This window comes from Amblyraja radiata, chromosome 32, assembly GCF_010909765.2.
Source record: "Amblyraja radiata isolate CabotCenter1 chromosome 32, sAmbRad1.1.pri, whole genome shotgun sequence".
NCBI lineage: Eukaryota > Metazoa > Chordata > Chondrichthyes > Rajiformes > Rajidae > Amblyraja > Amblyraja radiata.
The window spans coordinates 12,258,884-12,273,581 of record NC_045987.1 but is presented as its reverse complement, the minus strand read 5'-3'; the positions used below and the strand labels follow the sequence as shown (position 1 = coordinate 12,273,581).

Sequence of the window (14,698 nt, the reverse complement as noted above, 5' to 3'; positions counted from 1 at the left end):
CGCTCTGTCTGAGGACACATGATAAAGGGTGCACAGCTTTGGAATTCTCTCTGTAACCTCCTCCATCTTTGTATTTTCCCAATTTCAATGTAAGAACCTCCTTAAAACCATGTATCTTGGTCACCTGTTATTGTCACATTGTGTTTGACACTTCTGTGAGACTCGTCAGGGCCAGGTTATTATTTTTCCCCACTAATGAAGAATGAGCATGCGCACAACGTTATGACTGATTTGGATGAGTTAAAGTGGATGGAAACTGCTCCCATTAGTGCTCCATTGCTGAGGTGGATTTTGCTGAACCTGGGAGTTGTAGGAACATAGCTGTTGTTGAACCTGGAGGTGTGGGACTTCAGACTGATGGTAACAATAAGAAGAAGGCAATGTTCGGAGGGAGGGGATCATTGAGGGTAGATGTCGCTGTCCAGATGCAGCATCTATCTCATGGTAGATCCTTTTGATGGTGGGGAGTGCTGTGCCCATGTGGACTGGGTGACTCTACCAGCCTCTGCAGTCTCTTGCATTTCTCTGCATTGGCATTGCTGTACCAGCCATGGCGCACCCAGTCAGAACTTACATGGAAAGATTTAAGGAAGAACATTTTACACAGAGACCGGGAAGTTCCGACCAACAAAGATGGTGGAAACAGAATTAATCAAGAGAGTTTATTGTCATGTGTCCCTGATAGGACAATGACATTCTTGCTTTGCTTCAGCACAACAGAACATAGTAGGCATTACTACAGAACAGATCAGTGTGTCCATATACCATTATATAAATATATACATACATGAATAAATAAACTGATAAAGTGCAAATAGCAGATAATGGGCTATTAATGTTCAAAGTTTAATAGCCTGATGGCTGTGGGGAAGTAGCTATTCCTGAACCTGGTCATTGTAGTCTTCAGGCTCCTGCACCTTCCACCTGAAGGTAGCGGGGAGACGAGTGTGTGGCCTGGATGTTGTGGGTCCTTGATGATACTGCCAGCCTTTTTGAGGCTATAAAGTTTTATAAGGAGATTGGAAAGACACTTGAAGGGAAATAATTTGCAGGGCTCTGGGAAAAGACTGGGGAAATGGGGTTGAAGGGATTGTTTCACAAGGAGGTGGCATGGACTCAATGGGCCAAATGGCCCTCTTCAGTGAGGGAATTTTAAGGGTGAATAGCTGAAATGTAATGGTTGAATCATCTCCAATGTGATTGATCAGGAGTGTAGAGGCATTTGTCGTTATGATTATGCGCATTTATGGTAGGAATAAAAGAGGGATCTGTTCTTCCTTAACACTGCAGCATTTATTGACGAACTGGCTACATTGTGAAAATGTTCCTTTCTTTCACATATTCGTGCTTGTTCCAGAGTGACCCAGCGTATTTCACTAACACTGGCCTGCAACCCCTGGTGGAGTGAAAGAGTGGATAAAAACTGCAGCGTGCTTGTATTTTTTTTTCTTTGTCCCTGCATTCATTTGAAACCTTTAACCTATTTGTCTGGCCTGCATTGAGCAAAATAACAATACATTATTGAGCAAATGTGTTGCTGAAATCAGTTTTCATAGACCCAGCATTGTGCAAGGCCACAATTGTTGGGGCTAATGAATGCTGCTAGTCACACAGCCTGAGCAGGGAATATTGCAAAGTTTCAAGTCAGGCATTAATGATATAATTATGGCTGTGGCGCTGGCTGGAGATAATTGCGATTCAGCAATGGTTGGAGGTCTGTGACTCTTCACGGACATGCTGAGGGATTGCATTCTCTGTGATCCGTGTACATTTCAAAATCAAACTGGGTTGAGATTGTTCTCCTGTCATTGTAGGGCCTTTTCTATTGCAGGCGCTATGTTCGTTCCCCCTGCCAGCTGGTTTCCTGACAATAAACAATCTAGAAAATAAGGCACGAACTTGTGGCTCTGTGAGTTAAAAAATTTAATCCTGCAAAATCAACGCAGTTGTTTCCCCCTCTGTTTGGATGTCTCTTGCCAATGGTGGAATTGACATCCGAGTTTGAAAGGCCAGAGCATGGAGAGTGGGAAGCGAGGGTTCCTCGGCTCCACTAACAGATCAGACATACCATGGGCTAATCACCCGGAGCAGTGCTTGGTCATTCCTGGGTTAGCTGGTGAGTAAGGGAAGCTGCTCTTATAAATGGTTAAACAGTAATGGGCGAGCAAATGATCTAGTTGAAGGTTTGGGATCAGGCATGTGTCATTTTTTGAAAGAATGTTAGGTGTGAATGGGATAGGGCTTGGCTTTGATTAGCTCCATTAAATGGTCCCTGAATGTTCACCCCCTAAATGTTTGTTGCTGAGCTCTTCTCAACTTCAAGGCAGCCCCGATGCTCTACACTCACTGAATAACACTCGAAGTGTTGCAGCTGCTGATTTGATCGAAAGGCACAGCAAGATCCATCAAACAGGAATATGATGATCTGCTTCTAATGCTGTTGGGTGAAAGATAAATATTGGCCAGGGTACCTAGGATAAACTCCCCGCTTAGCTTCAAGAGAGGGCAGATAAAGTGCAGAGGCGCAGCGGTGGAGTTGCTGCCTTACAGCGCTTGCAGCGCCGGAGACCTGGCTTCAACCCCGACTACGGGTGCTGTCTACGGAGTTTGTACGTTCTCCCCGTGACCTCGTGGGTTTTCTCCGAGATCTTCAGTTTCCTCCCACACTTCAAAGTCATACAGGTATGTGAGTAAATCGGCTTGGTAAATGTAAAAATAAATGTCCCTAGTGTGTGTAGGATAGTTTTAATATGCGGGGATCGCTGGGTGGCGCAGACACGGTGGGTCGAAGGGCCTGGTTCCCTGTTGTATGGAAGTGAAGCCTGAATGTTGCTGACCCAGGTGTGCAACTACAATAAATCATCTTGGGAGACACGAGGCAGAAAATTAGAAAGAAAACATTCAGCAGTTTTTACACTTGACTGGAGATTAAGATTTAATGGGGAAGACAAACTAATCCACAAGGAGACAACAGTTTCAACATACATCGTTTTGACAAAGTTCCCCAGTTGTTTATGTGGCTCTCTGAGGAATGTTAGGCAGCAGGACTCTCTGCTCCTCCATGTCCCAGCACTGCCCTGCTCCCAATAACCAGACAAGCTGAGTAGACACAGGCACTGGAGTTCAACTCTCTCTCTCTGTTTATTGAACATTCCACAAATATTCACAGTAAAGGGATAGTGAAGAATATATCGACTACCTCAATTCTATGAATGGCTTTTCCAAAAAGTGCCGTATCTCAGCTGCCAGAGATACGTGGTGCATCAGTAGATGGGGTTATCTGGTGCTCTGCACATGCTCACTTGCATTCATTCTACTCACTGTCACTTTCATTCTTGTACTCACGAGATTGACGGACGGCAATGCTTACTTTTTTCTCTTGAGGTGCAGGAACATCAAACGTGGTGATGGGGGAGGGGGGGACCATGGGCGAGGCTTCCGATTATAGTTTCCATGATACTTTATTTCAATGATGTTTTATTGTCGCATGTACCTAGTTACAGTGAAATGCCTTGTTTTCATACAGCCCGGTAAAATCATATGGCAAACGCCGAGAAAGTTACAAAGTCACTGAACATTCTTATCTAGTGCCTGCCACCGCACGTGACAGCAGGTATCCCCCAACCCACACCCTCCCCCCCACCGGGTCCCCCTTCATTCTCGACAGCTCCCTGCCAGCACCCCGATTGTTCTCAGCGGTTTAGTTTAGAGATACAGCTCTTCGGCCCACTAAATACAACTATTGATCACCCATTCACACTAGTTCTGTGTTATCCCGCTTCCTCAGCCACTTCCCTCACACTAGGCGAAATTTAGAAAGGCCAATTACTCTGCAGACTCCCACATCTTTAGGATGTGGGTCAAACCAGAGCACCAGGAGAAAACCCACGTGGTCACAAGGAGAACGTACAATCTCCACACAGACAGTATGCAAGGTCAAGATAGGATCTGGATGTCTGGGGTGGGTGGGTGGGTATGTGTGTATCTGTGGCATAATTAGAATCCGCGTCGAGTCTGTTTGCTGCCATCTGCAGTCGGATACCCCATTGCTGCTCACCATCGAAACTCGCAGATCAAGAATGGATAATGAGGGTTTCGGGGAGTAGCTGAGTGCTTGAGTCATCAACTCGAGGAGGGAAAAAGTTTAACACTGAAAGGAGGAAGTGTTCTCGGAGTGTCTTTTGTTCTTAATCATCATTTCATTCTGCTAGCAACAACTTTGACATGGTTATTTTGAGGAAGAAGGTTGAGAAGGTTCTCTACACGTTGCTAAGTCTTTCAAAACAATGAGTCTAAATGTAACCTTAAAGTACGGAGAAATGCCTTTCTTAGCATCAGCAGTGATGTACAACACACAATCGAACATTCTGTTCTGATTATGTACTCTGAATATATTATCTTTGAAAAACTAGTTCAGCAAGGTCTGTTCAACCCTTTAGTGCCTCTATTTGAATATAATGTTAAATAGTAACTATGCTTGCTTACTGTTATGCCTCTTGCCCTGAATAGACAACATGGATATTCTGACAAGCTGAACTTCCAGATGTTACAATTTCCATGATCTGTCCTTGAAAATGAACCAGAAATGAACCAGAGAGCCTTAGCTAACTAAAGTGGGGGAGAATATCAGTCCATTCCTTGTGTTCTAGCCTGTCCACCCCCTTTGTTTCATTCTCACATGAAAGAGTTGCCTTGTGTAGGTGCAGGCAGGACACAAACTGAATTCAACTGAATAACAAAGCTCATAGCATTGTAACTTGTTTAAGAAGGAACTACAGATGCTGGAATATCGAAGGTAGCAACTACCTTCTGTGGCAGAGAATTCCACATTAGACAGACATCTATGAAGCGAAGGAAATAGGCAACGTTTTGGGTCTGAAGAAGGGTTTCGGCCCGAAACGTTGTCTATTTCCTTCGCTCCATAGATGCTGCTGCACCCGCTGAGTTTCTCCAGCATTTTTGTGTACCTTCATATCATTGTAACTTAGTTGCTAGCACTCTTGTGTCAAAGCAACATATGCTGGAAACACTCAGCAGGCAAATTGCATCTAATATCCTGCATCACATAAAGGGTTGTGGTTGGATGGGACATTTTGACATAACAAAAGGTGCTTTGAATTTGCAAATCATTTGCTCATTTGATCCAGACCTGTAGTTTATGGGAACCAACCTATTATGAACAGAGAAGATCTGGGAGATGTCTATCTAATGTGGAATTCTCTGTCACAGAAGGTAGTTGAGGCCAGTTCATTGGCTATATTTAAGAGGGAGTTAGATGTGGCCCTTGTGGCTAAAGGGATCAGAGGGTATGGAGAGAAGGCAGGGATGGGATACTGAGTTGGATAATCAGCCATGATCATATCGAATGACGGTGAAGGCTCGAAGGGCCGAATTGCCTACTCCTGCACCTATTTTCTATGTTTCTATGTTTAATGGATCATCATGGATCCTGGAGAACATAATTAATTACTGAAATAATGACGTAGATCTCTTGTATGCCCTTAATGATTCGCAGTTGGAAATATGGACGGGGGGTCTAAGCTCGTCGGCTTTATTCAATTAATTCCTCACCGGGCTGACGATGAGCATGTTGAGCTATCGTTCCTACCAGCCTGGATATCGCATTACACTAATCACCCAACCCGGGTTTACACACAATACTTAGTCGCCAAGGCAGCTGGCAACCCAGTCGCATCAGAAATGAGGATTGGAAAACTAGAATTAAACTGTAGTGGAGTAGTTGTCATTGATGGCAAATGAACACTTTTTACCTTAACATCAATTTGGATGGTAAATATTTAGCGTAACCATGGTGCTTTATCTGGCGTGGCTCCAACGCACTAAGAGATGGGGAGCAGTGAAAGGAGAATCAATAAACCTTCTCCCTGCAGGAAAATAACTCCAAAGTTTTCATTTCATGCATGTGGGATTAAAAACCATGCCAAGTGTGTGATGTGTTCATGTTCACGTGCATTTGTATAGTTGTGTGTTTGCACTGTGCTAAGCTGCTCCATGGGTGGAAATACTAACCACAGGAATACTTCCATTAACCTGTGCAGGAAGGAATCCAGTAAATGGAATTGTAGACCATAATCTTTCCAGACAAATTTTGGAATTGAAAAGAGAATGAAGGACAGATCTGCATTTACTCAAAACAGTTTCAAGATTCCATCCAAATCGGTGTCCATAGCTACCATCCACATAAGACAAAAATCAAGGCCAATGGATTTGTTTTGTGGTTGAAGGAAGAAAGTGAGTCAGTCCCATTCGAATTGGTTCGCATCTTTCTGGACAGGTAGAGGGAACATCACTGCAACCTGACAAAAAGAGTGATGCTGGGAGAGGAGAGGCTTGTGATGCTTTTCGAAAGGAGAATCTGATGATGTGTAAAAATAATGACATCAAGCCAAGCGCACTCAGCACTTATGTGAGTTAAATGTTATGAGTTGTAGATAAACCATTATTTTTGCTGTAATTGGTTCACACTTCAATGGAGTTGTGACGGCATTACAGGCAGGTGTAGCAATATAGCCTTTGCGCAAGCCTCTTGTGTTACACGCCACACGAGAGCCTAGCCTCTTGTGTAACCTTTCCTCAGGACTGTTGAAGAACATTGACTCTTGCCTGAATAAGTTTTATTTTTAGTTTTAGTTGAGTTCGCAGCACCGAAACATTTTTTTCTTGTGACACACAAACTGAATTTGTGCGTCTAAAGTGTGCGCGTGTACTGGTGAGAGGACATAGCAGAACAGGCCACAGGGACGATGGTATTGACCACACCAAGTTTGGCCATGTCACTGTTCAACTGTAGTGGGCAACATGGCTGTCCTGATACTAAGCCTCGGCATGTATGAATAAATTAAGAATGTGGACTGGTAAATGAACAAATTCACTCTACGTTTTTGAGAATGCAAAATCTTCACTTCAAATGTCCAGACAAATTACATAGTTTCTATGGAGGAGACATTGAAGAATGTGGGAGAATTTCATCAACCACAAGCGACTAATACAGCTATAGACGTAAACAAAGAATCAAAGCAAAGTCCTCGGCTACAAAACTTAGCATGGGGTGCACTGAGACCAGCCATTTTAAAACGGCCAACTGTTGTTGTTCCTTAAAGATGGGTCGCATTTCAACAGCTTGCAGATTCAATGTTAGTAGTGGCAGCAAATGGCCAGTGCATTAACATGTGAAACGATATAGCTACAGACTCGAAATAAGTCAAGATGTTTTACTATATCAAATTCATCCCTAAAGTGCTATTGGAGAGTCTTCTCTACCAACCTACTGACAGCCTTCTCTACCAACCTACTGAGATTTGTGTCATTAAGGTCAATGCAGTGCACAGTGCAACACGACATAACGTGAGTTATACGAACTGAAAGACTTGTGAGGAGCCTCTGCTTTACATCCAAAGACACTCCAATGTGCATCCCTCCCTAGGTAGTGTCGGTCTGGATTATGTTTCTAACCAGTTTATCCAATGACGCATTTCATTTAAAAACATCCTCAATCTCCCAGCCCGGATTACTTGGGAATTAACTCTGTGCAGACAGCACTTTATCTGCATGTCTTTGCGGCACATTGTTTTACAAGATGAAGGACAATATATAAATGCAGTGTGTGGTTGAATCTACTTTCAGACTTAATCTAGATGCATCTTGAGGGAGGCATTATATAAAAGTGGCAACAGCAGCTGCTGAGGCAGAAGCGGTCGGTGTGTGTGATGACACAGCGGGGAAACTCCTGCCATGTATGACACAAAGGGTTTAAAAATAAATAAGAGACTGAACGGCACAGTGGTCAGGGCTGGAGTGGATAGTATTTGCACTGTTCCTTCCACTCGCCGTGAAACTGAATTTGCAGAAGTTTTGTGGTTGTGGCTCCTTCAGAATGTATTCAAACCGAGAAACTCAGCAAACCTTAAATTAGTAACCACTGCCTTCTGAGTCATGGAAGATTGAATAGTGGAAGTCTGAAATCACGCAAGCATCACAAAAGCGTGATATGAAAGTGTAAACTGAATGGTCAGCTCAATTCTGTTTTTTCGCTTTCTCCTGAAGATGTCCAGAAGGAATATTCTCGAGGCCGATCTCTCTTTCCTGCAAATATTTTATCCAGATGGACATTGTTAAATGATGAGCTATTGTAATTGAAACAAAATCTGAGGCCACACATTTACCAATTCTCATCAAAACATCCCACTTTTTAAAAATCAAACTTTAGTCAATCCAATGCAACCCTGGTTTTCTTCATCATTGGTGCCCAGACCCAAACATTGGCTTTTCTTTCTTGAATCTCCTTTTGCATGGTGCTTAAAACCTTCTACATTGCTATGCCGTTGGGGAACGTTGACCAAACAATTGGAAAAGTAACTGGTTTGAAAAAAATATCTTAGGGCTCCTGAAAGGAAAGCCAGTGGTTTCGGCCTCAGTGAAATGATGAAAACTAGGGTTGAACTGGACAAGATTAGCTTTGAAAATTTAGTTTTTCATGAGAAGCAGTAAAAATGCAAGGTGTTAGTTTTTGTTTCAGTTTAAATAGCCTTTCATAATCTTACAATGTTACAACAGCTATTGTAGCTGGGTGTTGAAGATCATGTTATGGTTAAGTATTGAAGATGATATAGAAATGTAGGTCATTATTTTGTGTTATGTATATATCTGATGTATCCCATCAACAGTAATAAAGCAAAAAGCCAGTCAAACTGCAGAGACTTTTAGATAATAATAATAATAATGGATGGGATTTATATAGCGCCTTTCTAATACTCAAGGGATATGGATCAGGTGCCGGCAGGTAAGAGTTGGTCTAGGCATCATGTTCAGACATTCTTGGCCGATGGGCCTTTTCCTGTGCTGCATTGTTCTACGTTTAACGTTAATTAGGTTCTACTGACATTACTTGAGCGACACTGTTACCCAAAGATCTTATAGTGGAGCTATATATATCTATAGGATCTTTGCTGTTACCTAAGCAGGTTCAGTCTTTAACAAAAAAACTGCAGCTGCCAGAAATCGGAAATAAAAGCAAAATTCTGCAAATATTCAGCAGGTCAGGTGGCTTCTAGGAAGAGAGTCTAACATATTTCAAACTGACCGTTCATGTTATTTAAGGGTTTCTGTTCATGATGATGAAGCATTAACAGTCAAGTTCAAGTAATGGTAGGGTGTTTTGTGTAAAGCCAGACTTGATTCATCTCAGTGGTTGGAATCCAGAGGGCTGGGTCGATGCTTCACTCAATTAATCCTCAAATAGAGCCGTGTTCAGTCTTGAAACATATTCTTCATGAAAGACACAATGTCCTTTGGAGGGTACAGTAGGAATTCACCGGGGTAATGTGTGACTTATAGGGTTAAATTCTGAGATTTTGATGCATGAATATGGCTTCTACTTTTAATTCTGAAGGCAGATCCGTTTATCAAGGAATAGCTTTTGTGTTTGGATGAGATGTTTAGTAATGTTAAAAGAAGTTTGTTTACACAATGCAGCGAACTGCAACAGTGGAATTGCTGATTTAGCAAAAGTAACATCTGCTGTTTCTGTCTCCACCAACCAAGTAAGACAAAAAAAAAATTGTTGAGCATTTTATTGTGAAGAGATTGAGCAGCTATTTTCGACAGGAAGTTAAAGCGAAGCTACATCGAGCTATTCATTTGGTATTCAGAGAAGCTGGGATAGTAATCAGAGCCTCATAACTGTGCACATGCTCAGGGTCATCAGACAGGACAGAGAACCAGAGGGACGTCTAGGCTAGAGGGATTATACCCAAATGCCATGGCTGTTTTGGCAACTCTTTTTCCTATCCTCGTCTGCACACACGCCTGTTTGCGGTCATATATCAATGGATTTGATGCTGGCTCATAAAGTCATTCAGTACGTAAACAGGCCCTTCACAAGTTCTAGGAGCAGAATTAGGCCATTCAGCCCATCAAGTCTATTCCGCCATTGAATCATGGCTGATCAACCTTTCCCTCTCAACCCCATTTCCTGCCTTCACCCCATAACCCCTGACACCCTTAATAATCAAAGTTGGCCCTTCTGCCCAACTCACAGATGCAACCAAGTTGCCCATCCAAGCTAGTCCCATTTACCTATATTTGGTCATATCACTCTAAATCTTTACTATCAATGTACCTGTCCAAATCTTTTAAATCTCGTTGTTCCACCCGCCTCGACTACTTCCTCTGGCAGCTTGTTCCATAGCTCAGGTTAAATATAGAATCTCTCACTGCAGTAGCAGGCCATTCAGCTTATTTATGCTCGTGCTCGTGTGTTTGACTAACACGATACCCCTCTCTTTCCATGTAAACGATACCATCACAGATATTTATCGAATACCGTCGCAAAACGTACTGTTGAATCAGTTTCCTCTGCTCTTTCAGGAAGTGCAGTCACGATCATATGAAGCCAATGTAAACCATGTTGGTTCTTTTGCCTGGGCGATATTTAATAGCTATACTTGGCATGATATTTGTGGAGCTAAACTAATAGCCCTGTCCCACGGTATGAGTTCTTTCCAAGAGCTCTCCCGAGTTTGCCCTGATTCGAACTCGGAGATTTACTGCAATGGCCACTCGTCGGTACTCGGGGCTCTCGTGGACATTTTTCAACATGTTGAAAAATCTTCACGAGTCTTCCCATGCTTACCTGCCATTAGCGAGTCTTCCCGAGTACCCGCCGTTATCGTTACGAGCCGCTAAGAGACGTCCCCGAGCTCCGACGTACCCGTTACGTTCGTTCTCCGTGCTTACCACGAGTTTGATTTTTTTTTATACTCGGGAGAGCTCTTGGAATGAACTCATACCGTAGGACAGGGCTTTAAAGCTTTTCACAGGCCTCCCATGTGCAAACAGAAGAGAGAGCTATCCCTTAGCTCCATCCTTAGATTAGAACTGAATGTGTATCTCTGCTGATTGTGATAGACTGGCTGACCATGTTGTATCTGCCCATAAAACAGTTGCTGGACTTTGAACATTTGCAATGTGAAGCACCTGCTGGTGTTTTAATATTGTAAATTAATGCACCAAACAGTAAATGGTTCACCACCTGAATAAATCCAGTTCAGATTTTTCTATTCACCTTTTGGAGATTCTGCATAGTAAATTTTGGCTCTCATAGCATCAAAGGCAAATTTTTTAACAACTGGTCTCAATACTGCACAGACACTGTCATCCTAAGGAGCCAGTTTTTAAATTAGTGATAGGTTTCACACACCATCTCCATTTTAATTAAAAGGTAGGCAGAACACTGATCATAAGAAGTTATATTCTCGGCAGATTCCATCCGAGTCCGCAGTATAACAACTCCGAGCACATGTATTTATTTGGAGTCTTTAACATAACAAATCGTCCTGGGCCTCTTCTTGGAGATATTAACTATGGGTCACATAAGGGGTACTGAGGTACATAATTATCACAAAAGGACAAATGTTAAGGAGTTTAAAAAGAGAATTTGATCGAAGGAGGAAAATCTGGAGCTCAATGTCCATTGTGCCAGAATTTCGACACCGCATCCATTTATTCTCCCCATGTTCCCAAAGACCAGGTTCGACCACCCACTTACATAATAGGGTGAATTTACAGTGGCCAGTTGACCCAATCAGCTGAAGGTGGAGCTTACAGTGGTGGATGAGAGAATGTCATTAAGTTTAAACCACTACCTTGAGAGAGGTTCCAAGATCTCCAAGGACACCTTACAATATAGGTACATTTCTGGTAGAAGCTATCATTTTGTCTTCCTTCAACGAGCTATTAATGGTTAAGGTAGGAAATAGAAATTGATTTCAACCCAGGGCCAGCAAATCAAGGAGTGTAATGATTCACTGAGTGCATAATGTGGGAGAGTCACACTCTGACGGAAAAGCCGCACACACAGTAATGGCTTGTTAATGTTTGACAAGACTTCACCTCTGGCATTTTACTGGCATGATTCAGGAGTGTCAGAGACAACTCTGTGCTTGCCTGGATGAGTATAGCTGCAACAATTCAAGAAGCCCATCTATCAGGACAAAGCATAGGCTTGATTTGGACTCCATCTAAACCAGGGGTGGGGAACCTACGGCCTTCTAGGCCATTAAGTGCGGCCTTTTGAATGAATCCAATTTTTGTCGAACAAATCTTTTTATTTGTATTAATATGTTTTTGTTCGTCTATTACTATTTTTATTTTAATCTCAAAATGAACGTATTTAAAATACCAAAGAGTAAAAGAAGATTCAACAAAATAATCCTTCCCCGCACGAGAAATGCTTTCTTGCTTTTCAACCACTTATTGCTGCAAATCTACATTCTCCTACCTAACCCAAATCAAGACGCCCTTAAGGTCACAAATGACGGATACCCATCTAGAAGATCAGCTGAAACTGCGTACCTCCATGTTGCAACCAAATATTCAAATGCGTTCCCACAAAAAGCAGTCACAACAAAGTCATTAGAAGGTTAGTTAACTTTAGAATGAAGAACATTTTTTCATTTTCTTGAAGTTAGTACCTGTACATAGTAGTTAGATTTTTACAAAATGGTGTACATTTTGAAGTATATCTAATTGAAGTTTCTTGGATGCGGCCTTATTAGATTACAGCTAACTTAATGCAGCATTCCAACATGAAAAGGTTCCCCACCCCTGGTCTAAACATTGAATCTGTCCACCATCTACACAGTGTGACTGCAATGTGTAAATACATTGTCTAGGATTCCTGCCACCCTGGCCATTTCCTTTTCCCTCTTCCACCATTTGTGAGGAGATAAGGGAGCTTGAAAAAACAAGACGTCCCGACTTTAAGAACAACTTCATGCCCGCTGCTATCACTCCTGAAACCATGGCTTTTTTCATACCACATTCCCAGAGGGGGCTGCTACGTACGCTAAACTCCACCTCATTAGTGTTTCCATTATTGTACTTTAATATTCTTTTGCACTACAATATCACATCATTCTTTTGCACTCATATTTATTGTTGCGTTTATCAATACTCTATGTACTTTGTTTACTCTGAGCTCAATGTGAAATTCATTGCATCCTGGTGTAGATAACAATAAACTAATCTGTAATCTGTAAAATAAGATGTCAAACTCAATTTGTCTGCAACAGCAGGGTTTTAATGGGCTGTCCAGAGAAATATTGTGTATCACCATGGCAATGCCCTGTCTACTTCCCCGTGACTGCCTCATCGTTCATTAATATTTAGGGCAAGACAAGCTACAGGGGACACTCTAATTACCAAGAAAACAGCAGGAATGGTGATGCTGGGCACATTGTTGCAATGTGTTTTTATTGGACATGGCAGGCTGCCTTTGTTACATTCCCTCCCTCTAATAAACTGCTGCACCGCCCTCCTCTTCTGCTTGTCCGGAGAACAAAGAGTGTCAAACTACAGCTCTGGTTTGTTTACAGCATGCGTAATGTCAGAGGGGTTTTTAACAGTAACTCTTTTGCGGAACTCCTAAAGGCTCTTGGCCTAAATGCCAGTTCGACATTCAGAACAGCCGGAATCTGGGCACCACGGTATCTGGCCTTTGAGGCTACCGTGGAGGGAATGAGTTGATGCCCATCTCCCACAGAGTGTGTTGTCCAAGGAAAACTGTAGTGTGTGTGTGCTAAGGCTCATCCCTTGCTCACTCTATCCCAGGGCTCTATGGATTGTTCTCAGTGATGCACACAGCGACAAACATTGATTGCTGCTGGGTTATCATTAGCTCAGTGAAAAATACACTTTGGTCTGCCCGGGACCTGTTGGTCATCAAGTACAGGGAGCTGCTCGTAACTGAGTGTTGCCAACTGGCACATTCCATGCAGGATTACGTGCGGAGGGAGGGGCTGGCACGTAGTACAGCTGCCGCGAAAGCTCTGAGGAAATGCCACAGTTTTAAGGCATTCCCACAACAGCCCATGGAGGCTGGGCTCTGCAAAGCAAACACCTCAGACAGAGAATGATTGGGATGCCTTGCTGACATCATGTAACTATGGTAAACAGATGTACTACAAGGCACACATACAATGGATGAGTAGGATATTATGCAATTGCAAGTTTACTAATGAAGTTGTTAGAAATACAACTTTCAGATCTCCATGACAGGCGCGAAATCTAGAAATAGTTTGATGGGCTTTTGTTGACTTATCTTCAACAGTATTCTGCACAGGTGCTCCTCAATGCATTCTGCAAATTCTCTTCTGTGTCTCCCTTAATTTGTCAAAATAGCAGAGACGTGCGTGCTAACCCGGAGTCACTGCAGACTGACAATCCTGACCACCACCCATCCCCAAGTTACTTGTGGACACCCAACAGTATTGCTGTCGAAGGGTCTTGGGATCAGCAAACATTAGAAGTTCCCACACTGACCAATGTGGGTCAAGGTGGTGGGGCAGTATCGTCGAGATCCCCTACTCGTGTCTGATGTGGGCCCAGCATAGAAAACATAGAAAATAGGTGCAGGAGGAGGCCATTCGGCCCTTCGCACCGCCATTCATTGTGATCATGGCTGATCGTCCCCAATCAATAACCCGTGCCTGCCTTCTCTCCGTAACCCTTGATTCCACTAGCCCCTAGAGCTCTATCTAACTGAATTGATCCAGTACATCATTGTATCAGTGCTTTGGTTCGTCACTGAAAGCTTGAGGGATGCCTGTGCTACTAAACTGCCTTTTGTCACAAGCTGACAGTAGGTGTAAGTAGTGTTATTTTGATTTAAGGTTTAGCC

General features: G+C 42.8%; 1 protein-coding gene across 5 annotated transcripts in view; it reads left to right on the top strand.

The window, feature by feature from the left end:
• The window catches only part of ralgds (ral guanine nucleotide dissociation stimulator), a 121,902-nt gene that overhangs the window by 80,023 nt on the left and 27,181 nt on the right, over positions 1 to 14,698 (top strand). The window lies entirely within an intron of this gene.